This window comes from Oncorhynchus mykiss, chromosome 1 (genome assembly GCF_013265735.2).
Source record: "Oncorhynchus mykiss isolate Arlee chromosome 1, USDA_OmykA_1.1, whole genome shotgun sequence".
Classification (NCBI taxonomy): domain Eukaryota; kingdom Metazoa; phylum Chordata; class Actinopteri; order Salmoniformes; family Salmonidae; genus Oncorhynchus; species Oncorhynchus mykiss.
In genome coordinates this window covers 20459609-20483904 of record NC_048565.1, presented here as the reverse complement: position 1 = coordinate 20483904, position 24296 = coordinate 20459609, and the positions used below count along the sequence as shown (strand labels likewise).

Genomic DNA, 24296 nt, shown 5'->3' with positions numbered 1-24296 from the left:
CAGAAAATGATACACACACAGCTCCTCTGTTCATCGAAATCTGCTTCTTAGTTTACCTTAATGGGAATATAAATGTATTAATATTATGGGCTAATTATGGTTTCCATGCCTGTATTGATGCTGAATTAACATTTAATTTTGTTCAATGTACAGTATAAGAATATGAGGCTACTTTGTACAAGATTATTATTTGGTACAGAGATTACTTTTTTGTGTGGCTCTGTTATTGCTTTAAGGAAGCTGAATAAGGTGTAATGGTGTAACACTTTTTTTGTGTTTATAGTAAATATTTTCTAAACTCTATTTTCTTAAAACTGCATTGTTGGTTAAGGGCTTGTAAGTAAACATTTCACGGCAAGGCGCATGCGACACGTAACATTTTATTTGTCTGTAGCCTATTTTGAAACCAAAGGAGAGGATGTGAGAGCCATGTCTGACAACACCCAAGCCTTGGTCCCAGCATAGTCAAACAAGCCTTGGTCTCAGCCTAGTCAAACAAGCCTTGGTCCCAGCCTAGTCAAACAAGCCTTGGTCCCAGCCTAGTCAAACAAGCCTTGGTCCCAGCCTAGTCAAACAAGCCTTGGTCCCAGCCTAGTCAAACAAGCCTTGGTCCCAGCCTAGTCAAACAAGCCTTGGTCCCAGCCTAGTCAAACAAGCCTTGGTCCCAGCCTAGTCAAACAAACCTTGGTCCCAGCCTTGTTTTACTCATGTAGCTATAGGCCTATTCAAAATAGCTGAGAATGTTACGAAGGTGGGCGATAGACTGTGGTTCAGTTGACTAAATTGTATTAAATGCAATTGGTGGCTATGTTTATTGCTGTACATTCTGTACTCACTTATCTATTTATTTTGTTTTAAATCGTCAGTAACTTCCGCAGGTAAGAAATACTGTTTGCAATCCACGAGCTTCAAGCCACTATTGCCGCGTTCAAAACAACTGGGAACTCGGAATTCAGAAATCTCCAACTTCCGACTTCAGTGCGTTCAAGAAGACTGGGAAATCAGGGGGGGGGGGGGGGGGGGGGGAAATGCTCCGACTGGAGAACGTTCAATTCAATTCAATGGGCTTTATTTGCATGGGAAATATATGTTAACATTGCCAAAGCAAGGGAAGTAGATAATATATAAAAGTTAAATAAACAATAAAAATGAACAGTAAACATTACACTCACAGAAGTTCCAAAAGAATAAAGACATTACACATGTCATATTATGTATATATACAGTGTTGTAACGATGTGCAGATTGTTAAAGTACAAAAGGGAAAATAAATAAACATAAATATGGGTTGTATTTACAATGGTGTTTGTTCTTCACTAGAAAATGGCAACAGGTCACAAATCTTGCTGTTGTGATGGCACACTGTGGTATTTCAACCAGTAGATATGGGAGTTTATCAAAATCGGATTTGTTTTCAAATTCTTTGTGGATCTGTGTAATCGGGGGGAAATATGTGTCTCTAATATGGTCATACATTTGGCAGGAGGTTAGGAAGTCCACCTCATTTGGTGGGCAGTGTGCACATTGCCTGTCTTCTCTTGAGATCCAGGTCTGCCTACTGCAGCCTTGCTCAATAGCAAGGATATGCTCACTGAGTCTGTACAGAGTCAAAGCTTTCTTAAGTTTTGGTCAGTCACAGTGGTCAGGTATTCTGTCAATGTGTAGTCTCTGTTTAGGGCCAAATATAATTCTAGTTTGCTCAGTTGTTTTGTTAATTCTTTCCAATGTGTCAAGTAATTATAGTTTTGTTTTCTCGTGATTTGGTTGGGTCTAATTGTGTTCATCCAACTCCGGAGCTCGGACCTCTTAGAGCTCCGACTTTCCGATCTGAAGATCGACGACGTCATTATTTGACCGCGTATTTTCCGAGTTCCCAGTTTCTTGAGTGCACCATGAATGAGCGACATCTCTGATGCTGCGTTAATATACTAGTCGGAACAAGGCAACTCGGAAATGTACGACTCGCTAACTGGTTTTAGTTATACACGTGCCGCATTCAACCAATTAGCAGGTCGTAAAGTTTCCGAGTTTCCTAGTTCCGACTAGCAATTGAACGCGGCAGGAGTATCCCACTGTGTGACATACGGAGTGACGACAGCAGAGGAAATATCTGCTTGCAAGATGGCGGCGTCTATCAGGAAGTGAAGGAAACAACTGAAAATAAAAGTTGGACCAAATTCCTTGTTTTGGTCCATTTAAAGCAATAATTCGATTGAAAACATAACTGCGAACGGATCTTGTATTCAGAATAAGAAACACATTCGTGGTAAGTTTAATTTCAGCTTTTCGTAAAACGTAAACACGGCGCGAACGACACATCGTCAGCTAACCTTAGCTATCAATCCCCTGCTCGATCGACTCAAGACTTCTCAAGCAGCTTGAGCAACATAGTTAGCTTGGTAGCCAGGCAAGCTAATAGTCGTCGCACTTCGATAGCATCTATTTGTTTAGCTAGCTAACGTTGGTGAACGTGTAGCTAAGTGGTATTTAACGTTATTTTGAATGCTACTGAAAGATTGCTGTCAAATGTATGTTTTTGTTTTGTAGTTTTCAATCTTCGTTTAACTATCGTTATGTCTAGCCAGCCGCTAGCCAGCCGCTACGCTTTTAGTACTAACTAGTTATCTCAGAGAGCACCTTGGCTTGGCTAGTGGTAGCTAGCTAGCTATCTCTGCCTTTGTACCAAAGATTTCCCCTAAATATTTTTGTACTGCTTAGTTAGCTAGCATAGCTAGTTCCCGGCATTGTAGCGACATGATTTGTCATCAAAGCAACTTTATTTTATTTATCGGACATGCATTTAAAGACAACCTTAACTATATTTGCTAGATATCTGGAAAGTATTTGAAATAACTATAGTAGCTAGAAAGCGAACGTTAAGGCTTGTGTTTACACGAAGTCTATGGTATTGTTGGCTATTACGCTAACCATACATGTAAAGCCTTTACTTTACTAAAGAACTGCGTTCGTTTTTTTAAATTAAGTGGCTAGCTAGGTATTGCGTATTTGAATGATCGTCGGTTGAACCTTTCGTTATGTAGTTAACAGAATACACAACAGGTTTTCCACATTGAAAGTATACCTTTTTCTCATAGTGATATTGATAGCCCTCACATCCCCGCTTTCTTTCCTAATCCTTTCTGAATCAGTGGACAGTGTGACCATCTTTTCTTTTAATGTAAACTTTGGAACTCTAATTCACATTACATTTAACATCTCTCTTTTCATAGCTAGTACTTTTGATAGGTTGGATATAAAGTAGTCAACCATATCCCAATAGAATATAGATTGATAAGGCTCAGATGGAAAACAGACGTTTTAGAATTTATTTCAATTTGTTACATGCAAACCCACACATAATTATGGAGTTGTGAGGTGCATGATAAGTCACTGGCAGTCAAAGGCAAGGCAGCACATCTCTTGTTTGGCTGAAATACCTTTCTATGTGAATGTGGCATGTTTAGGGCCATAGGCACTAGCAGGCATATGGACTCTAGTCACAATGCAGTTCCAGACCTGTCTGCAGGGGTTTTTCTGGCTCAAAAGGGGGCTTAAGTAATGGGTGTGGTCAGAGCAGCTGAATTTTAGAGGCCCCCATCTTGGTAACACATTGAACATTTGTGGAGCTGAGGGAAAATGTTGCCGTTTTAAGCTCATTCCCTGCCATTCTACATATTCTACCATGGAGCTGAAAGAAAATGTTGCTGTTTTAAAGAACATTTCCTGCAATTCTATGCATTTTGCTTTGGCTAATGCTGTTTTCTTTTGCTCTAACATAGTAACAAAATCTGCTAAATTCATTGTTTTGGGGATTTTCAATTCTCCCTGACTGTAGCTTTTATTTGTGATTGTTAGTTCTCAAAGATCATATTATAAAAAAATATATAAAGATCTCATTATCATCTACATACTCTCTATCTGGCTTTAGTCGTTTAAGTTTATACTGAAAGCATTTTTCCATCCCTAATTTTGATAAAACATTTTTACCCTGTTTGGACTTGTGAAGAGGGGAAATGTTGACACATGCATTGTGCTGAAGCTTTATGTGTGTTATGAGAGGGGAGTGGGGAAGAGCAGGAGGCGATGCATGTGTCATTGTAGCTTGCCTGGATTGTAGATCACTGACAGCTGTGAGGAGGCATTGACCCCTTAAACTTTAGTCCTGCTTGTCTGAGTATTATGTGCAACTGCAGTGTAACTTTATAGGCCTAGCTGTAGAAATGTTAGCTCTTGTGTCTGCCTGGCATGATACCACAAGTGTTTTTTATGGCTGGCAGTTGAGATTCTCTTGATTCCTTGTAGGCACAAGTAAGGATAATTGCTCATGAAAAAATCAAATGACCGTTCTCTTACAAATCTGTAGCCACTTCACAATTTCTTCCCAGTAGAGTACAATTGCCTTCGATGCCTGCAGGCTAGTCAGGGAAAATGCTAACGTTGGCACAGGTTGCCATGGTAGTTTTTCCATGGTCATTTCCCCTAGTGAGGGATGCTATTTGCTGATTGCCAGTTGAATATGCTGTGTTACTGAGCTTCCTGTTTATCCACCATGGCCGAGGGGAGCGAGATAGAGAAGGGTTAGAAATTCATGACATCAAGGCCAATGACCACCTCTCTCGCTCTCCACGGCTACTGGAGCTTAATGGCAACACACAGGCTCTTTAACTATCATGCAGGAATATGTCTACTGAATGAAAACCACAAGCTTCCCCCCTCTCCTTGCTAGCGGCAGTGCACCCCAGAGCTCGATCAATAGACAGCTGTTCACTTCCTGACATGAGTTGACATAAAGTCAGGAGTGTAATAAAAAAATGAAAAAAACTCTACTCCACTGTTCTTATTTTGTCACATCCGGTGAAAAATAGGTATTGACAAAAGCAAATGGATCTTACATAAATAATAAATGCTAAAAGTTGTCTTCTTTGTATTGAACATACAGTGGGGCAAAAAAGTATTTGGTCAGCCACCAATTGTGCAAGTTCTCCCACTTAAAAAGATGAGAGGCCTGTAATTTTCATCATAGGTACACGTCAACTATGACAGACAAAATGAGGGGAAAAAATCCAGAAAATCACATTGTAGGATTTTTAATGAATTTATTTGCAAATTATGGTGGAAAATGTTATTGACCAAATACTTAATCTCAATACTTTGTTATATACCCTTTGTTGGCAATGACAGAGGTCAAACGTTTTCTGTCTTCACAAGGTTTTCACACACTGTTGCTGGTATTTTGGCCCATTCCTCCATGCAAATCTCCTCTAGAGCAGTGATGTTATGGGGCTGTTGCTGGGCAACACGGACTTTCAACTCCCTCCAAAGATTTTCTATGGGGTTGAGATCTGGAGACTGGCTAGGCCACTCCAGGACCTTGAAATGCTTCTTACGAAGCCACCCCTTCGTTGCCCGGGCGGTGTGTTTGGGATCATTGTCATGCTGAAAGACCCAGCCATGTTTCATCTTCAATGCCCTTGCTGATGGAAGGTTTTCACTCAAAATCTCACGATACATGGACCTATTCATTCTTTCCTTTACACGGATCAGTCGTCCTGGTCCCTTTGCAGAAAAACAGCCCCAAAGCATGATGTTTCCACCCCCATGCTTCACAGTAGGTATGGTGTTCTTTGGATGCAACTCAGCATTCTTTGTCCTCCAAATACGACGAGTTGAGTTTTTACCAAAAAGTTATATTTTGGTTTCATCTGACCATATGACATTCTCCCAATCTTCTTCTGGATCATCCAAATGCTCTCTAGCAAACTTCAGACGGACCTGGACATGTACTGGCTTAAGCAGGGGACACGTCTGGCACTGCAGGATTTGAGTCCCTGGCGGCGTAGTGTGTTACTGATGGTAGGCTTTGTTACTTTGGTCCCCGCTCTCTGCAGGTCATTCACTAGGTCCCCCCGTGTGGTTCTGGGATTTTTGCTCACCGTTCTTGTGATCATTTTGACCCCACGGGGTGAGATCTTGCGTGGAGCCCCAGATCGAGGGAGATTATCAGTGGTCTTGTGTGTCTTACATTTCCTAATAATTGCTCCCACAGTTGATTTCTTCAAACCAAGCTGCTTACCTATTGCAGATTCAGTCTTCCCAGCCTGGTGCAGGTCTACAATTTTGTTTCTGGTGTCCTTTGACAGCTCTTTGGTCTTGGCCATAGTGGAGTTTGGAGTGTGACTGTTTGAGGTTGTGGACAGGTGTCTTTTTATACTGATAACAAGTTCAAACAGGTGCCATTAATACAGGTAACGAGTGGAGGACAGAGGAGACTCTTAAAGTCACAGGTCTGTGAGAGCCAGAAATCTTGATTGTTTGTAGGTGGCCAAATACTTATTTTCCATAATTTGCAAATAAATTCATAAAAAATCTTACAATGTGACTTTCTGTATTTTTGTTTTCCCATTTTGTCTGTCATAGTTGAAGTGTACCTATGATGAAAATTACAGGCCTCTCTCATCTTTTTAAGTGGGAGAACTTGCACAATTGGTGGTTGACCAAATACTTTTTTGCCCCACTGTACAAACTAACATTTAGGCTTCCATAGGATGTAGTTTTAGATAATCTTATGTTTATAAATGTATTATAACCAAAATACCAATGCTAATTAATGTGTTGCTGCTAGGCTGAGTGAGTTGATCCACAGCCTTGCTTCCGGTCACTGTGCCTCAGTGTGGGGGTGCTACTCTACTGCTCCCCCTCCCCTGCGTCAGCAAGTGCACTCCAGCGCTACCCTTTCTGCCAGAGCTCTGAAGGGCACAAGGCTCTGTTGTTGAACGCAGCAGGGACAAGGAGCAGGGCGTGTGATTTAATGCACCCAAACAGCGCTCTCTTTTTTACTGTCAGCTCACTGCTTCCCCTGACATGGACTTTTTGTGCTGTGCTACCACCACTCTTTCCCCTCATCCCAGAGCTAGTGATAAATCTAATTTATAGCTTCTGGGCCGATTGGAGCAAGAGTGAAAATGTAGAGTGGAGGAGGAGCAGAGAGAGGTGGGGGGAGTCAGGAATGGGTAATGGGTTTGACTGTTCCTGTCTTTCCTGGACTCTGGCCTTCATTAGGTAGACTTATGGTTCATGTATTAAACATGAGCTGGTAGAGCCATGGTTCTTGCAGGAAAAAAGGGCATACTGTTCCAACTACACAGTCTGAGGCGACACATAGAACCATGCCAACCATAAAAGGCTCTATGTGTGTCTCGGCCACATGAGCCATTCTGAAGATGATTAAAATGCAGAAGAGGGTGCTCAATGCTGTGCCTTTCAGTAGTCTGAGGAGTGTCAACATCCTTCTCTGGAAAGGCAAACGTTGTAATTTCAACATGGAACTAATCCAGCAAGGAAATATTAGGGCAATATTAACAACCACATTAATGGATGAAGATGATTCTGTCATTCTCCAAGCTAGCCTAGGTTGTGGGTAGTGAAATGTAAGATTTATATTTTAAAACATACCAAGCTGCAAATCTGGTACTTATGAAGTAGGCTACCTGGAAATGTATTCATAGCATAAGTAATATTTGTATTCCTAAATAATAAAAAGTTTGTTTTGCATCTACTCAGAGCATTCCCACGAGTAACTACAGAAATTGATGATTAGCTGCCATTTCTGAATTTCTTATCAATTATGTGTGTAAAAACTGCAGAGCTTGGCTGTTTCATTAGTAGTTCATTAATGGAGAAAGATTAGACACTGAGGTATCGAGTGTAGTGTTGCTGGTTGAGAGGATGGTATTTATTGTGTGCATGGTTTCAGTCAACTCGTTTGGAAGTATAACCTGGTCCCGGATCTCTGGGCCTTATCTTTGTCCTCTGCGTGACAACGACAGACACTCGAGTTGTCTTAAGGAGAACTCACCAGACCGATTTTTGTTTATATTATTTTGTTTTGCTTGCCTTGCATGGGTAGATTTTGCAATCAACACCTCAGTCTATTCCTCACATCCTCCTCCCAAATCCGAACACACACCAATCACAAAGTTACGCTCTGCACGTCCGGTGCCAGCTTCCGTTGTTGACAAAACGTGTTTTACTAGCCTGCGTTACAAACCTTACCTCCTTGGCGAACGTAAGCCCGGACCCAGGCGAGAAACTGCTTTGCGGTGCCTTCTTCCCTGGGGGCTTCAGATTCTAGATCGGACCCGGAGGTACCTGCGCCTTCGTCCTCTGTTCTGTCTCCCTCCAGTGGCTTCTACCTCGGGTTCTCCTGTTCATTCATCATCCACGATGGATACTACAGCTGGCTCTGGTCCATCGGGCCCCACCGGCCTTTGTTCCTCAAGGGGTTTGCGAAACCACTCGAGACGAAGAATAGCCGGACCTCTTCGACCATTGCACCAGCTGTTGTCATTGGCAGCTTCTAAGGTAAAAGACACCTCTGTTCCCTGGACAAAAACCCTGTGTTAACTTGAAGCACAAGTACAGGACATCACAAGGCTTCTTCCGACCGTTTTGCGACCGCTGCCGGGAGCTGACGCTGTTGTAGTCCATGTGAGGTCAAATGTCATTAAGAGGGCTAGCTCGGAACTGCTGAAAAATGATTTTAAATCATGGATTTTTGCTTTCAAAGATTCCAAAAAGCGGCCAATTATTTCATGTCCGGTACCATCGGTGTGAAAGATTCAGTAGGCTTCTGGCATTACACACCTGGCTAAAATATTACTGTAGCTCAGTTGGAATAACTTTTATAGGTAACTTTGACACCTTCTGGAAACCGAATATGCTCTACAGAAATGGAGTCCATCCAAATCATCTTGTCTCCTGGACTCTGTCCACACATTTTGAAGGCTGCGTTACTGACTTATCAATGACCCAAGCCCAGATCAGTAATCCCTACCATTGTGTTGCTGAGTGGTAGTAATCCTGCATCAAATGTAAATTCTCCTAGGGGCGTTGGCAGTCACAATGTAAGTAACCTAATTTGCGTCCCCTCAAACTCTCCTGAATGCCTCTACAGCTATTGTATACACTGAACCATAATTATACTGTTAGCACTGAGACTGTGTGCCCTAGTAGGAATTCAACTGTGGTCACCTCACCCTGCACTATCAGCTCAAACATAATTAACATTGTTACGTCTACTTCTGCTAAGCATCCCAAAAAAGTGCTAAAAATAGCCCACATTAACATATTTAGCATAAGAAAAAAGGTTAATTAAATCAATAAATTACTAATAACAGATGATTCATATTCAGACATATTCCTATTCTGATCTCTGAAACTTACTTAGAAAATACCTTTTGATACAGTGGTAGCGATGCATGGCTATAACATCTACAGAAAAGACAGAAATGCCCTTCGTGGCAGTGTTGCGGCCTTTACACAGAGCCAAATTCCTGTAAAGCTTAGAGATGATCTCATGCTAAATACTGCTGAAGTAAAATGGCTACAGGTTCACCTGCCCCACATAAAGCCCATTCTTGTGGGAAGCTGCTATAAACCACCAAGTGCTAAATCTGTATCTGGATAATACACTATATATCGACTGGTCAATAAGCTGTTGGTAGACTGAGATTTTATTTAGTCGAGGAGTTGCATATTTATATTTTTTTCTCCCCGTGGTGCACAAGACACCTGTGATTTGCACCTGTCTCTGTGGAGACCGCGGGGATGGCACAGTCCATCACTCTAAGACATGTGATACTGAACTTGTATGTGGTTATATTATGTAAAAATAATGGTAACTCTAAATATTATTTTATAACAAATGAGCTTTCTCCCGCGTTGGATAACGCTGTTCTGAAACAATCTCTAGTGCCCTGTAGAATAGGTGCCTTTCCCTATGTTGCTATGTGCATAATAGCAAAGTTAACCAGCATATTAAGATTGAGCAGCAGCAATGAGGAGGAAAACGCCCTTGCCTTAGCTTAATTTTCTAAGAAAATTGAGGAGAGACGAAACCCCAACTTAATTAGGTCTATAATCAATAGCCTAACTGTTAAATGTGCCTGGCTTTCAATATACAGTACCAGTCAAAAGTTTGTCTTTATATTGTCTACATTGTAGAATAATAGTGAAGACATCAAAACTATGAAATAACACATGGATTCATGTAGAAACCAAAGAAGTGTTAAACAAATCAAGCAGCGCGAACCACTGCTTTTAATCATGGTAAAAGCAACCTGAAACATAACCGAATACAAACAGTGTAGCTATTCCCTCAGCAAGACAATCAAACAAGCTAAGCATCAGTATAGAGACAAAGTAGAGTCGCAATTCAACAGCTCAGACACGAGACACATGTGGCAGGGTCTACAGTCAATCACGGACTACAAAAAGAAAACCAGCCCCGTCACGGACACCGATGTCTTGCTCCCAGACCAACTAAATAACTTCTTTGCCCACTTTGAGGACAATACAGTGCCACTGACAAGGTCCCCTACCAAAACCTGCAGGCTCTCCTTCGCTGCAGCCAATGTGAGTAAAACATTTAAACGTGTTAACCCTCGCAGGCTGCCGCTCCTAGATGGCATCCCTAGCAGTGTACTCAGAGCTTGCGCAGACCAGCTGGCTGGTGTGTTTACGGACATATTCAATCAATCCCTATCCCAGTTTGCTGTTCCCGCATGCTTCAAGAGGGCCACCGTTGTTCCGCTTCCCAAGATAGTGAAGGTAACTGAAATAAACGACTATCGCCCTGTAGCACTCACTTCCGTCATCATGAAGTGCTTTGAGAGACCAGTCAAGGATCATATTACCTCCACCCTACCTGACACCCTAGATCCACTCCAATTTGCTTACCACCCCAATAGGTCCACAGACGACGCAATCACACTGCCCTAACCCATCTGGACAAGAGGAATACCTATGTAAGAATGCTGTTCATCGTTTACAGCTCAGCATTATAGTAATAGTACCCTCCAAATTCGTCATTAAGCTCGAGACCCTGGGTCTCAACCCCGCCCTGTGCATCTGGGCCCTGGACTTTCTGACGGGCCGCCCCCCAGGTGGTGAGGGTTGGAAAACATCTCCACCCCCCAGATCCTCAACACTGGGGACCCACACGGGTGCGTTCTCAGTCCTCTCCTGTACTCCCTATTCACCCATTACTGCGTGGCCATGCACGCCTCCAACTCAATCATCAAGTTTGCAGACAACACTACAGTGGTAGGCTTGATTACCAACAACAGCGAGACGGCCTACAGGGAGGAGGTGAGGGCCATTTGAAGTGTGTCAAAAACTGAAATGGTCCACCCACACAGACAGCATGGTGAAAAAGGCGCAAGAGCGCCTCTTCAACCTCAGGAGGCTGAAGAAATTTGACTTGTCACAAAAAACACTCACAAACTTTTACAGATGCATAATCGAGAGCATCCTGTCGGACTGTATCACCGCCTGGTACAGCAACTGCTCCGTCCACAACCGTAAGGCTCTCCAGAGGGTAGTGAGGTCTGCACAGCGTATCACCGGGGGAAAACTACCTGCCCTCCAGGACACCTACACCACCCGGTGTCACAGGAAGGCCAAAAAGATCATCAAGGACAACAACCACCCGAGCCACTGCCTGTTCACCCCGCTATCATCCAGAAGGCGAGGTCAGTACAGGTGCATCAAAGCTGGGACTGAGAGACTGAAAAAGTGCTTCTGTCTCAAGGCCATCAGACTGTTAAACAGCCATCACTAACATTGAGTGGCTGCTGCCAACATACAGACTCATTCTCTAGCCACTTTAATAATTGGATGTAATAAATGTATCACTAGTCACTTAAACTATTCCACTTTATATAATGTTTACATACCCTGCATTATTCATCTCATATGTTCAGGTTGGAGAACAAGTATTTGATACACTGCCGATTTTGCAGGTTTTCCTACTTACAAAGCATGTAAAGGTCTGTAATTTTTATCATAGGTATACTTCAACTGTGAGAGACGGAATCTAAAACAAAAATCCAGAATCACATTGTATGATTTTTAAGTAATTAATTTGCATTTTATTGCATGACATAAATATTTAATCACCTACCAACCATTAATAATTCCAGCTCTCACAGACCTGTTAGTTTTTCTTTAAGAAGCCCTCCTGTTCTCCACTCATTACCTGTATTAACTGCACCTATTTGAACTCGTTACCTGTATAAAAGACACTTGTCCACACACTCAATCAAACAGACTCCAACCTCTCCACAATGGCCAAGACCAGAGAGCTGTGTAAGGACATCAGGGTTAAATTGTAGACCTGCACAAGGCTGGGATGGGCTACAGGACAATAGGCGAGCAGCTTGGTGAGAAGGCAACAACTGTTGGCGCAATTATTAGAAAATGGAAGAAGTTCAAGATGACGGTCAATCACCCTCGGTCTGGGGCTCCATGCAAGATCTCACCTCGTGGGGCATCAATGATCATGAGGAAGGTGAGGGATCAGCCCAGAACTACACGGCAGGACCTGGTCAATGACCCGAAGAGAGCTGGGACCACAGTCTCAAAGAAAACCATTAGTAACACACTACGCTGTCATGGATTAAAATCCTGCAGCGCACGCAAGGTCCCCGTGCTCAAGCCAGTGCATGTCCAGGCCCGTCTGAAGTTTGCCAATGACCATCTGGATGATCCAGAGGAGGAATGGGAGAAGGTCATGTGGTCTGATGAGAAAAAAATAGAGCTTTTTGGTCTAAACTCCACTCGCTGTGTTTGGAGGAAGAAGGATGAGTACAACCCCAAGAACACCATCCCAACCGTGAAGCATGGAGGTGGAAACATCATTCTTTGGGGATGCTTTTCTGCAAAGGGGACAGGACGTCTGCACCGTATTGAGGGGAGGATGGATGGGGCCGTGTATCGCGAGATCTTGGCCAACAACCTCCTTCCCTCAGTAAGAGCATTGAAGATGGGTCGTGGCTGGGTCTACCAGCATGACAACGAAACACACAGCCAGGGCAACTAAGGAGTGGCTCCGTAAGATGCATCTCAAGGTCCTGGAGTGGCATAGCCAGTCTCCAGACCTGAACCCAGTAGAAAATCTTTGGAGGGAGCTGAAAGTCAGTTTTTTTCCCCCAGCGAACAGCCCCGAAACCTGAAGGATCTGGAGAAGGTCTGTATGGAGGAGTGGGCCAAAATCCCTGCTGCAGTATGTGCAAACCTGGTCAAGAACTACAGGAAACGTATGATCTCTGTAATTGCAAACAAAGATTTCTGTACCAAATATTAAGTTGTGCTTTTCTGATGTATCAAATACGTACGTTATGCAATAAAATGCAAATTAATTACTTAAAAATCATACAATGTGATTTTCTGGATTTTTGTTTTAGATTCCGTCTCTCACAGTTGAAGTGTACCTATGATTACAGACCTCTACATGCTTTGTAAGTAGGAAACTGCCCATTTTGCAGGTTATCAAATACTTGTTCTCCCCACTGTATATACTGTACTCTATACCATCTACTGCATCTTGCCTATGTCGTTCGGCCATTGCTTATCCGTATATTTATATGTACTTATTCTTATTCATTCCTTTACACTTGTGTGTGTATAAGGTAGTTGTGAAATTGTTAGACTATTTGTTAGATATTACTGCATGGTCGGCACTAGAAGCACAAGCATTTCGCTACACTCACATTAACATCTGCTAAACATGTGTATGTGACCAATAAGATTTGATTTGACCTGAAATTATTTTCCAACAGTCTTGAAGGAGTTCCCACATATGCAAAGCACTTGTTGGCTGCTTTTCCTTCACTCTGCTGTCCAACTCTTCCCAAACCTTCTCAATTGGGTTGAGGTTGGGTGATTGTGGAGGCCAGATCATCTGATGCAGCACTCCATCACTCTCCTTCTCGGTAAAATAGCCCCTACACAGCCTGGAGTTGTTGGGTCATTGTCCTGTTGAAAAACAAATGATAGTCCCACTAAGCGCAAACCTTATGGGATGGCGTATTGCTGCTGAATGCTATGGTAGCCATGCTGGTTAAGTGTGCCTTGAATTCAAAATAAATCACTGACAGTATCACCAGCAAAGCACCCCCACACCATCACACCTCCTCCATGCTTCACAGTGGGAACCACACATGCGGAGCTCATCCGTTCACCTACTCTGCGTCAAATTTGAACTCATCAGACCGAAGGACAGATTTCCACTGGTCTGTCCATTGCTCATGTTTCTTTGCCCAAGCAAGTCTCTTCTTTATATTGGTGTCCTTTAGTATTGGTTTCTTTGCAGCAATTTGACCATGAAGGCCTGACTCAAACACATTCTCCCATGAACAGCTGATGTTGAGATGTGTGTTACTCGAACTCTCTGAAGCGTTTATTTGGGCTGCAATTTCTGAGGCTGGTAACTCTAATGACCTTATCCTCTGCAGCAGAGGTAATTCTGAGTCTTCCTTTCCTGTGGTGGTCCTCATGAGAGCCAGTTTCATCATAGCACTTGATGGTTTTTGCAACTGCATTTGAAGAAACTTTCAAAGTTCTTGACATTTTCCGGATTGACTGACCTTCATGTCTTAAAGTAATCATGGACTGTTTCTCTTTGCCAATTTGAGCTGTTCTTGCCATAATATGGACTTGTTATTTTACCAAATAGGGTTATCTTCTGTGTATCACCCCTACCTTGTCACAATACAGCTGATTGGCTCAAACGTGTTAAGATGGAAAGAAATTGCACAAATGAACTGTTAACAAGGCACACCAGTTAATTGAAATGCATTCCAGATGACTACCTCGTGAAGCTGGTCGAGAGAATGCTAAGAGTGTGCAACGCTGTCAACAAGGCAAAGGGTGGCTACTTTGAAGAATCTTAAATATAAAATATTTAGATTTGTTTATCACTTCTTTGGTTTCTACATGTGTATTATTTCAAAATAGTAAAAAATTAAAAACCCTTGAATGAGTAGGTGTTTCCGAACTTTTGACTGGTACTGTATATTTAATGAAATAAGACCGATCTTGCATCTGTTGCCTGTTTGAGTGTTTGTTTAATAGCCTACTGATTCCGTGAGCACCTAGCCTAATGCAATGGCAAAATGTAAGAGAAAGCAATTTCATAGATAATGCTTTTTAAAATCTTTTGCTATGCTGTAATAAATATTTTTGCATTAGAACAGGCTGATATTACTTAATGTATTTAGTGTTTACACTGTTCCAAACAGGCAGAAAAATAATATTGTAATCTAACAGCACCTGTTTGTGTCATGCACGTAGCTCTCGCTCCTATACCCTCTTTTTCTTGATCTCCTTATTGTTATTATTATTATCATAATAATAATAATAGGTAATGATTAGTAGGCTTTGCCACAGGAGATGCTAGAGCGCGAGGGGATAAGGACATCCCAGATGGCCAAACCCTCCCCTAACCCAGTAGCTAAGATGGGGAGAAGTCTGCTCATAATAAAACGCTGCTCTGCCTTCTTAACAAGGCAGGTCCTACAAGCCCTAGTTTTGTCGCACCTGGACTACTGTCCAGTCGTGTGGTAAGGTGCCACACAGAGGGACTTAGAAAAATTACAATTGGAAGCACGGCTGGCACTTAAATGTACACGGAGAACTAACATTGGCTCAAAGTAGAGGAGAGATTGACTTCATCACTATTAAGTTTTGACATGCTGAATGCACCGAGCTGTCTGTTTTTAAACTATACTGAACAAAAATATAAACGCAACATGTAAAAGGTTGGTTTCATGGGCTGAAATAAAAGATTTTGATATGTTCCATGCTCACAAAAAGCTTATTTCTATAACATTTTGTGCACAAATTTTACATCCCTGTTAGAGTATTTCACCGTTGCGTGATAATCCATCCACCTAACAGGTGTGGCATATTAAGAAGCTGATTAAACAGCATGATCATTACACAGGTGCACCTTGTGCTGGGGGACAAACGGCCACTCTGAAATGTGCAGTTTTGTAACCTGACACAATGCCACAGTTGGCATGCTGACAGCAGAAATGTCCACCCAGGCTGTTACCAGAGAATTTAATTTATATTTCTCTACTTTAAGCCGCTGTTTTAGAACATTTTGCCAAGCGTCCAACCGGCCTCAGAAAAGCAGAACATGTGTAACCACGCCAGCACAGGACCTCCACATCCAGCTTCTTCACCTGCGGGATCATCTGAGACCAGCTACCTGGACAGCTGTAATAATGCCCTTTTTGTGGAGGGAAACTATTTCTGATTAGCTGGGCATGGCTCCCCAGTGGGCGGGCCTATGGCTCCCCAGTGGGCGGGCTTATGGCTCCCCAGTGGGCGGGCCTATGGCTCCCCAGTGGGCGGGCCTATGGCTCCCCAGTGGGCGGGCCTATGGCTCCCCAGTGGGCGGGCCTATGGCTCCCCAGTGGGCGGGCCTATGGCTCCCCAGTGGGCGGGCCTATGGCTCCCCAGTGGGCGGGCCTATGGATCCCCAGTGGGCGGGCCTATGGCTCCCCAGTGGGCGGGCCTATGGCTCTCCAGTGGGCGGGCCTATGGCCAGTCATGTGAAATCCATCAATTCGGGGCTAATTCATTTATTTCAATTGACTAGTTTCCTTATTTGAACTTTAACTCAGTAAAATCGTTTATATATTTGTTCAGTATACTAGCACACAGCTCGGACACCCATGCATACCCCACAAGACATGCCACCAGAGGTCTCTTCACAGTCCAGAACAGACTATGAGAGGCGCACAGTACTACATAGAGCCATAGCTACATGGAACTCTTATTTCACATCAAGTAATTGATGCAAGCAGTAGAATCAGATATAAAAAAAACATTAAAATACACCTTATGGAACAGTGGGGACTGTGAAGAGACATGCACAGACATGCTTACATATACAAGTGATAAGACACGCACTCTACACAGTGTGTAGTAGCCTGAGGGCACACACTTAATGTGTTATGTAATAATTTAAATTGTAGATAACTGCCTTAATGTTACTGGACCCCAGGAGGAGTAGCTGCTGCTTTGGCAACAGTTAATGGGGATCCTTAAAGAATACAAAATACAAATACGTTTGTCTTTTCACTTTGTAGGTAGCTAGAGTGGACAGGTGCTAAGGGGACTGATCTGGTTTCTGTTCTGCCTTCTGGAGCCCGACCTGTGACATTCTCTTTACTTCTCACCACTGGGGCCCACAGGGCAATCCCTTCTCAAACACACACTGACAGGCACGGAGCTATACGACACCACAGACGAGACAGTACGTCAAGATTTCTTGGGTAATATTATCTTCAAGATTCTAACTAAAAAAAATAAAACAATTCTCTGTGACTGTAATTCATCCTCTAAAAATATAGGATTGTAGAAGCTGTCACCACAAAGCTAAATATTTGCTCTTATCATACATGGGTGAGCTCAACCCGAGGTGGTGTTAAAATGGAGTTGGATGTAATCCTCCTAAGTCAAATACATGAGATCATCTCCTGAGAATGTTCATTCCAGTTGACCCTGAGTGATCCAGCATTAAGGAGAGGAATCCTAGAGCGATCAGCTCTTCTTTCACCAGTCAGAGAGACAGGAACCCTTATCACAGACAATAGCAGGGGGTTAACAATGTTTTGTTCAATTGCTGATGGTTTCTTGTTTTAAGGTCACGTGCACAAGTTCAGTAAAATGCCTTTTTTGTTATTATTAACATTATTTTAAAATATGTGTATAAAGGACTTATTTGTTTCATAGGCTATTGCATATTGCAGGCAATTATGACCATTGGACAATAGGAAGGAAATCGTTGCGTTACTTCAATGCTCAAATAAAAATCTTCCCGCCAGCCCGCCATTAGTTTTCTTCAGCCAAATCTGAGCCAAATCAATAGAGGTGTGAATCTAGCTTCAGAAGAGCATCAATCCGGTAGTATTAGTAATGACTTTAGCCATAGGGACTTGTGACTTGACCATTGGTGACTCTGAGTCGGATTTGAATCGAACTTAGCCGTAGGGACTCGTGACCCGAGGACAGGAGACTTGGGACTCGACTCGGACTCTAGGTTTAGTGACGACTACAACACTGGCGACTGGTGACCGCGTCCTCTTAACTCTTGCCTCGGACTCTATGTCAATCTTTAATGTAAAGCAGTAGTGTTCTTTCTGCTAATTTCACCGTCAAAGGTTTTTATTGAGTTCAGGTTGTTAGGTTCAATAGATTGTGTAATTGTTCACCGTTCACTTGCTGACTTTGCTGTGTGTTATAAGCACCACCTGCCGGTGGGCGACTGACAGCTGCCATTTTTCGCCCATGTACAATTGGTTTGTAAATTACGTCCTGCACTTTTCTCAGGGGTGCAGCGTACTCACCGACTCGGTGAGAAACAGGTCCGGCTCCACCTGAGAATGTCACAGGTCGGGTTCCACCTGAGTCTCCAGAGAGAATGGAACAGAAACCAGATCAGTCCCTTTAGCCCACTGTAGGAAGCAGTTATCTAGAAAGCAAAAAGCTACTGTTAGGCTGGCACTGGACATGCAAGATAGGCCATAACAAAACAGAATATAAAATGGCATACAGAATGCACCCACCCGATGTGCAAAACTGATAGAGACATACCCCAAGCGACTTACAGCTGTAATCGCAGCAAAAGGTGGCGCTACAAAGTATTAACTTAAGGGGGCTGAATAATTTTGCACGCCCAATTTTTCAGTTTTTGATTTGTTAAAGAAGTTTGAAATATCAAATAAATGTCGTTCCACTTCATGATTGTGTCCCACTTGTTGTTGATTCTTCACAAAAAAATACAGTTTTATATCTTTATGTTTGAAGCCTGAAATGTGGCAAAAGGTCGCAAAGTTCAAGGGGGCCGAATACTTTCGCAAGGCACTGTAGGTTAGGTGTACGTCAAATAAAACCTGTATTGCATTGTCATTTAGGCTGATTTCTGTTTCACTTGGAGCTGAGCTTGTTGAAGGAAGCGGATAGTACCTTATGCAAAGAGTTAAAAAGCTTTCAACAGCTTTGCTGTTCTAATGTAGGCTAATGTAATCTCTCCTTTCCCCCTGCTTGGGTTTGACGGAAAATACTATCCTGCTATCTGCTAGTGTTTCCACACAGTAGGCTACTCTGTATCCTGCCTTGACCAATAGTCCAGTCCCCTATGGCTTAGATCAGAATCACCCACTCATTGTTAACACCAGCCTATTCAGATTCAGAGTACACTCCACAGTTTACTTTGCCAGTAATAAAATTGTAGCCGGACAAATTCTCCAGGGCTGCCTTGCTACTGAGGAGAGGGAGAACGCAATTGAGGAGCCTTGGCCTAAGTTACTGTTGATTGCGAAGTCCTTTTTCAATGAAGTTAAACAAAAGTTAGTGGCTCTGGTGAAAATGCTTCAGACTGTGACCATTAATCACTTTTTGCGACCCTTTGATTTGGCCTACTTCTGTGTCTAGCAAGTGTGTCTCTCGCTCTGTGTCTCTCGCTCTGTGTCTGGAGAAAACAAATGCCCTAAGCAAAAGAAAATTGTTCTGATTGTGTAACATTGTCAAATCCAATTGCTGGTATAACACAGCGATTGTGTTGTCACAGATGGAGAGAGGATGTTCTAAGCTTTCTGTAGGTATAGTATATTTCTCAATTATCAGTTAAATAGAAACTATTTTACAAATATATTTAATATGGCTTTGAGATACAGAACGCATGAAATGTGCGTTGGCCATTGTGAGTGCATAGACCTCATTGGACGTAGGCTACAACTGCAATGTTTGTTTGGACAATGTAATGTGAGTGGGTATTATTTTTAAAGTTTGTCTTTATTTTTTATTTACTACATTGTAAAATAATAGTGAAGACATCAAAACTATTAAATAACACATGGAATCATGTAGTAACCAAAAAAGTGTTTAACAAATCAAAATATATCTTATATTGGGGCCTCCCGGGTGGCGCAGGGGTTAAGGGTCCTGTACTGCAGCGCCACCTGTGCCACCAGAGACTCTGGGTTCGCGCCCAGGCTCTATCGTAACCGGCCGCGACCGGGAGGTCGTCCGGGTTAGGGAGGGTTTGGCCGGTAGGGAAATCCTTGTCTCATCGCGCACCAGCGACTCCTGTGGCGCAGTGCGCGCTAACCAAGGTTGCCAGGTGTTTCCTCCGACACATTGGTGCGGCTGGCTTCCGGGTTGGATGGCGCTGTGTTAAGAAGAAGTGCGGGCGGCTTGGTTGGGTTGTGTATCGGAGGACGCATGACTTTCAACCTTCGTCTCTCCCCAGCCTGTACGGGAGTTGTAGCGATGAGACAAGATAGTAGCTACTAAACAATTGGATACCACGAAAAAGGGGTAAAAAAAAGCTTATTTTAGATTCTTCAAAGTAGTTGACCGATTATGATTTTTCAACACCGATACCGACCAATTATCGGAAGGACCAGAAAAGCCGATACCGATTAATCGGCCAATTTTTTTTTATTTTATTTATTTGTAATGATGACAATTACAACAATACTGAATGAACACTTATTTTAACTTAATATCAAATAAAATCTATTTCGATTCAAATAAATAATGAAACTGTTCAATTTGGTTTAAATAATGCAAAAACAAAGTGTTGGAAAAGAAAGTAAAAGTGCAATATGTGCCATGTAAGAAATCTAACGTTTAAGTAAGTTCCTTGCTCAGAACATGAGAACATATAGAAGCTGGTGGTTCCTTTTAACATGAGTATTCAATATTCCCAGGTAAGAAGTTTTAGGTTGTAGTTATTATAGGAATTATAGGACTATTTCTCTCTACCGTTTGTATTTCATTAACCTTTGACTATTGGATGTTCTTATAGGCACTTTAGTATTGCCAGTGTAACAGTATAGCTTCCGTCCCTCTCCTCGCTCCTACCTGGGCTCGAACCAGGAACACATCGACAACAGCCACCCTCGAAGCAGCGTTACCCAAGCAGTGCAAGGGGAACAACCACTCCAAGTCTCAGAGCGAGTGACGTTTGAAACGCTATTAGCACGCACCCCGCTAACTAGCTAGCCATTTCACATCGGTTACACCAGCCTAATCTCGGGAGTTGATAGGCTTGAAGTCATAAATGCTTGAAGCATTGCGAAGAGCTGCTGGCAAAACGCACGAAAGTGCTGTTTGAATGAATGCTTACGAGCCTGCTGGTGCCTACCATCGCTCAGACTGCTCTATCAATTCATAGACTTAGTTATAACATAACACACAGAAATACGAGCCTTAGGTCATTAATATGGTCGAAACCGGAAACTGTCATATCGAAAACAAGACGTTTATTCTTTCAGTGAAATACGGAACCGTTCTGTATTTTATCTAACGGGTGGTATCCATAAGTCTACATATTCCTGTTACATTGCGCAACCTTCAATGTTATGTCATAATTACGTACAATTCTGGCAAATTAGGTGGCCCAAACTGTTGCATATACACTGACTCTGCGTGCATGAACGCAAGAGAAGTGACACAATTTCACCTGGTTAATATTGCCTGCTAACCTGGATTTCTTTTAGCTAAATATGCAGGTTTAAAAATATTTACTTCTGTATGTTGATTTTAAGGACTTTAAGTGCAACGATACGCACCGCATCGATTATATGCAATGCAGGACACGCTAGATAACTACACATGGTTGATGATATTACTAGTTTAACTAGTGATTGATTGTTTTTTATAAGGTAAGTTTAATGCTAGCTAGCAACTTACCTTGGCTTCTACTGCATTCGCGTAACAGGCAGGCTCCTCGTGGAGTGCAATGTAATCCGGTGGTTAGAGCATTGGACTAGTTAACTGTAAGGTTGCAAGATTGAATCCCCGTGGTGACAAGGTACAAATCTGTCATTCTGCCCCTGAACGAGGCAGTTAACCCACTGTTCCTAGGCCGTCATTGAAAATAAGAATGTGTTTTTAACTGACTTGCCTAGTTAAATAAAGGTGTAAAAAAAAAAAACGTCCAAATTGGAGACCAAAAATACAGATTTTCCGATTGTTATGAAAACTTGAAATCGGCCATTCCGATTAATCGGTCGACTTCTACTTGGCACACTTGGAATTTTCTCAAACAGCTTCACCTGGATTGCTTTTCCAACAGTCTTGAAGGAGTTCCCACATATGCTGAGCACTTGTTAACTGCTTTTCCTTCACTCTGCTGTCCAACTCATCCCAAACCATCTCAATTGGGTTGATGTCGGGTGATTGTGGAGGCCAGATATTCTGATGCAGCACTCATCACTCAAATAGTGATAGGTCAAATAGCCCTTACACCGCCTGGAGGTGTCCCAAAAAGCGCAAACCAGATGGGATGGCGTATCGCTGCGGAATGCTGTGTAAGTGTGCCTTGAATTCTAAATAAATCACAGACCGTGTCACCAGCAAAGCACCATCACACCACCACCTCCATGCTTCACAGTGGGAACCACAGATGCAAAGATCATCCTTTCACCTAGTCTGCGTCTCACAAAGACATGGCGGTTGTAAACAAAACATCTCAAATTTGGACAGATTTCCACCAGTCTAATGTCCATTGCTCGTGTTTCTTGGCCCAAGCAAGTCTCTTCTTCTTATTGGTGTCCTTTAGTAGTGGTTTCTTTGCAGCAATTCGACCATGAAGGCCTGATTCACGCAGTCTCCTCTGAACAGTTGATGCTGAGATGTGCCTGTTACTTGAACTCTGTGAAGCGTTTATTTGGGCTGCAATTTCTGAGGCTGGTAACTCTAATGACCTTGTCCTCTGTAGCAGAGGTAACTCTGGGTCTTTCCTTTCCTGTGGCGGTCCTCATGAGAGCCAGTTTAATCATAGCGCTTGGTGGTTTTTGCGACTGCATTTGAAGAAACTTTCAAAGTTGTCTGACCTTCATGTCTTAAAGTAATGATGGACTGTCATTTGTCTTTGCTTATTTGAGCTGTTCTTGCCATAATATGGACTTGGTCTTATACAAAATAGGGCCATCTTTTGTATACCACCTCTACCTTGTCACAACACAACTGATTGGCTCAAACGTGTTAAGAAGGAAAGCAATTCCACAAATGAGCTTTTAACAAATTAACACCAGTTAATTGAAATGCATTCCAGATGACTACTTCATGAAGCTGGTCGAGAGAAGGCCAAGAGTGTGCAACGCTGTTAAGGCAAATAATGGCTACGTTGAAGAATCTCAAATATAAAATATAGTTTGATTTGTTTAACACTTTTTTGGTTACTATATGATTCTGTACGTGTTATTTCATAGTGTTGACGTCTTCACTATTAGTCTACAATGTAGAAAATAGTAAAAATATAGAAAAACCCTTAAATGAGTCTGTGTCAACTTTCGACTGGTCTTGTATATCATTAGCTAATTGCTATCATTAGTTGGGTACGGTAGGCAGTAGCCTTTCTTGGTAATTGCTGCAGCCTGTTCAAAAGTTTTGGGAAAGTTTGAACCAGTTCGTAAGTGTTTTGTTTCATTCTGTTAAGCCATTTTTTGGGGAGCCAAATTAAGTTCCAACTGTAATGTTTGCCACAATATAATATCCTTCTTGTATTTTCCCTATTATCAATGGCTTGACTGACTTTTGATTTTACTCTAATGAAGTTTAAAAACTTTAGTTAAGGTGTAGGTATTAGCTTATTATACCCGCAGGCCTATGATACAGATGTAGGATCTTTAATTTGCGTCAGTTTGCTATACCAGGAATATAATCCTGCAGCAACTGGAAATGTGAAATATTATGTGGATAATAATTAAGACAATCTGTTTCCCTAACATTTTGTACTTATTTTATTGTACTGATCCAACATTTGCATAGAAGTAGCTTATTTTGTGAAAGTGTGCACTGTCTCTTTAACCAGTAATGACATCATTCATGAGGCAGGAGGGGAGTGGCCCGTCAGGAGCCCTTACTCACACCTTCTGATCGCTGAGCATTAGGTCATCTTTGGGAAAGATGTGAGAGAGACAGATTTAAGTGAATTAATAATGTTTTGGTGACAATCAGATTTGATATCAGCCTATTTTGTGTTATGGTTTGCATATTATCACAAACAAAGTACTAGGGTAGTCAATTGATGTTAGCTTTCACTGTCAGCTAGCATAGCAAGGAAAGTTGAGCTACAAAGCTGGAAGTTACCGGTATCTTCTTGCATTGTAAAGTGTTCTAGCCTGAATGGACATTGTTTTGCGAACAGTTTCAACATTTCTACATGCCATGTTTTATTATTCAAGTGTGTCAACTAATGTGCAGCTTGAATGGGGAGCTAACATGATGCAGCCTAGACTCCTAGCGCTGGCTATGTGGAGCTAACATAATGCAGCCCAGACTCCTAGCGCAGGCTAAGTAGAGCTAACATGATGCATCCCAGACTCCTAGAGCTAGCGAAGTGGAGCTAACATAATGCAGCCCAGACTCCTAGCGCTGGCTAAGTGGAGCTAACATGATGCATCCCAAACTCCTAGTGCAGGCTAAGTGAA

General features: G+C 42.4%; 1 protein-coding gene across 4 annotated transcripts in view; it reads left to right on the top strand.

The window, feature by feature from the left end:
* Nucleotides 1-2092: 2092 nt before the first annotated feature.
* The window catches only part of LOC110506262 (protein strawberry notch homolog 2), a 113823-nt gene continuing 91619 nt past the window's right edge, over nucleotides 2093-24296 (top strand). For all 4 annotated transcript variants that reach the window (XM_036967004.1, XM_036966954.1, XM_036966919.1 and 1 more), the window contains exon 1: nucleotides 2093-2266. The gene's annotated coding sequence lies outside the window, so the exon portion shown is untranslated. The remainder of the gene's footprint in view (nucleotides 2267-24296) is intronic.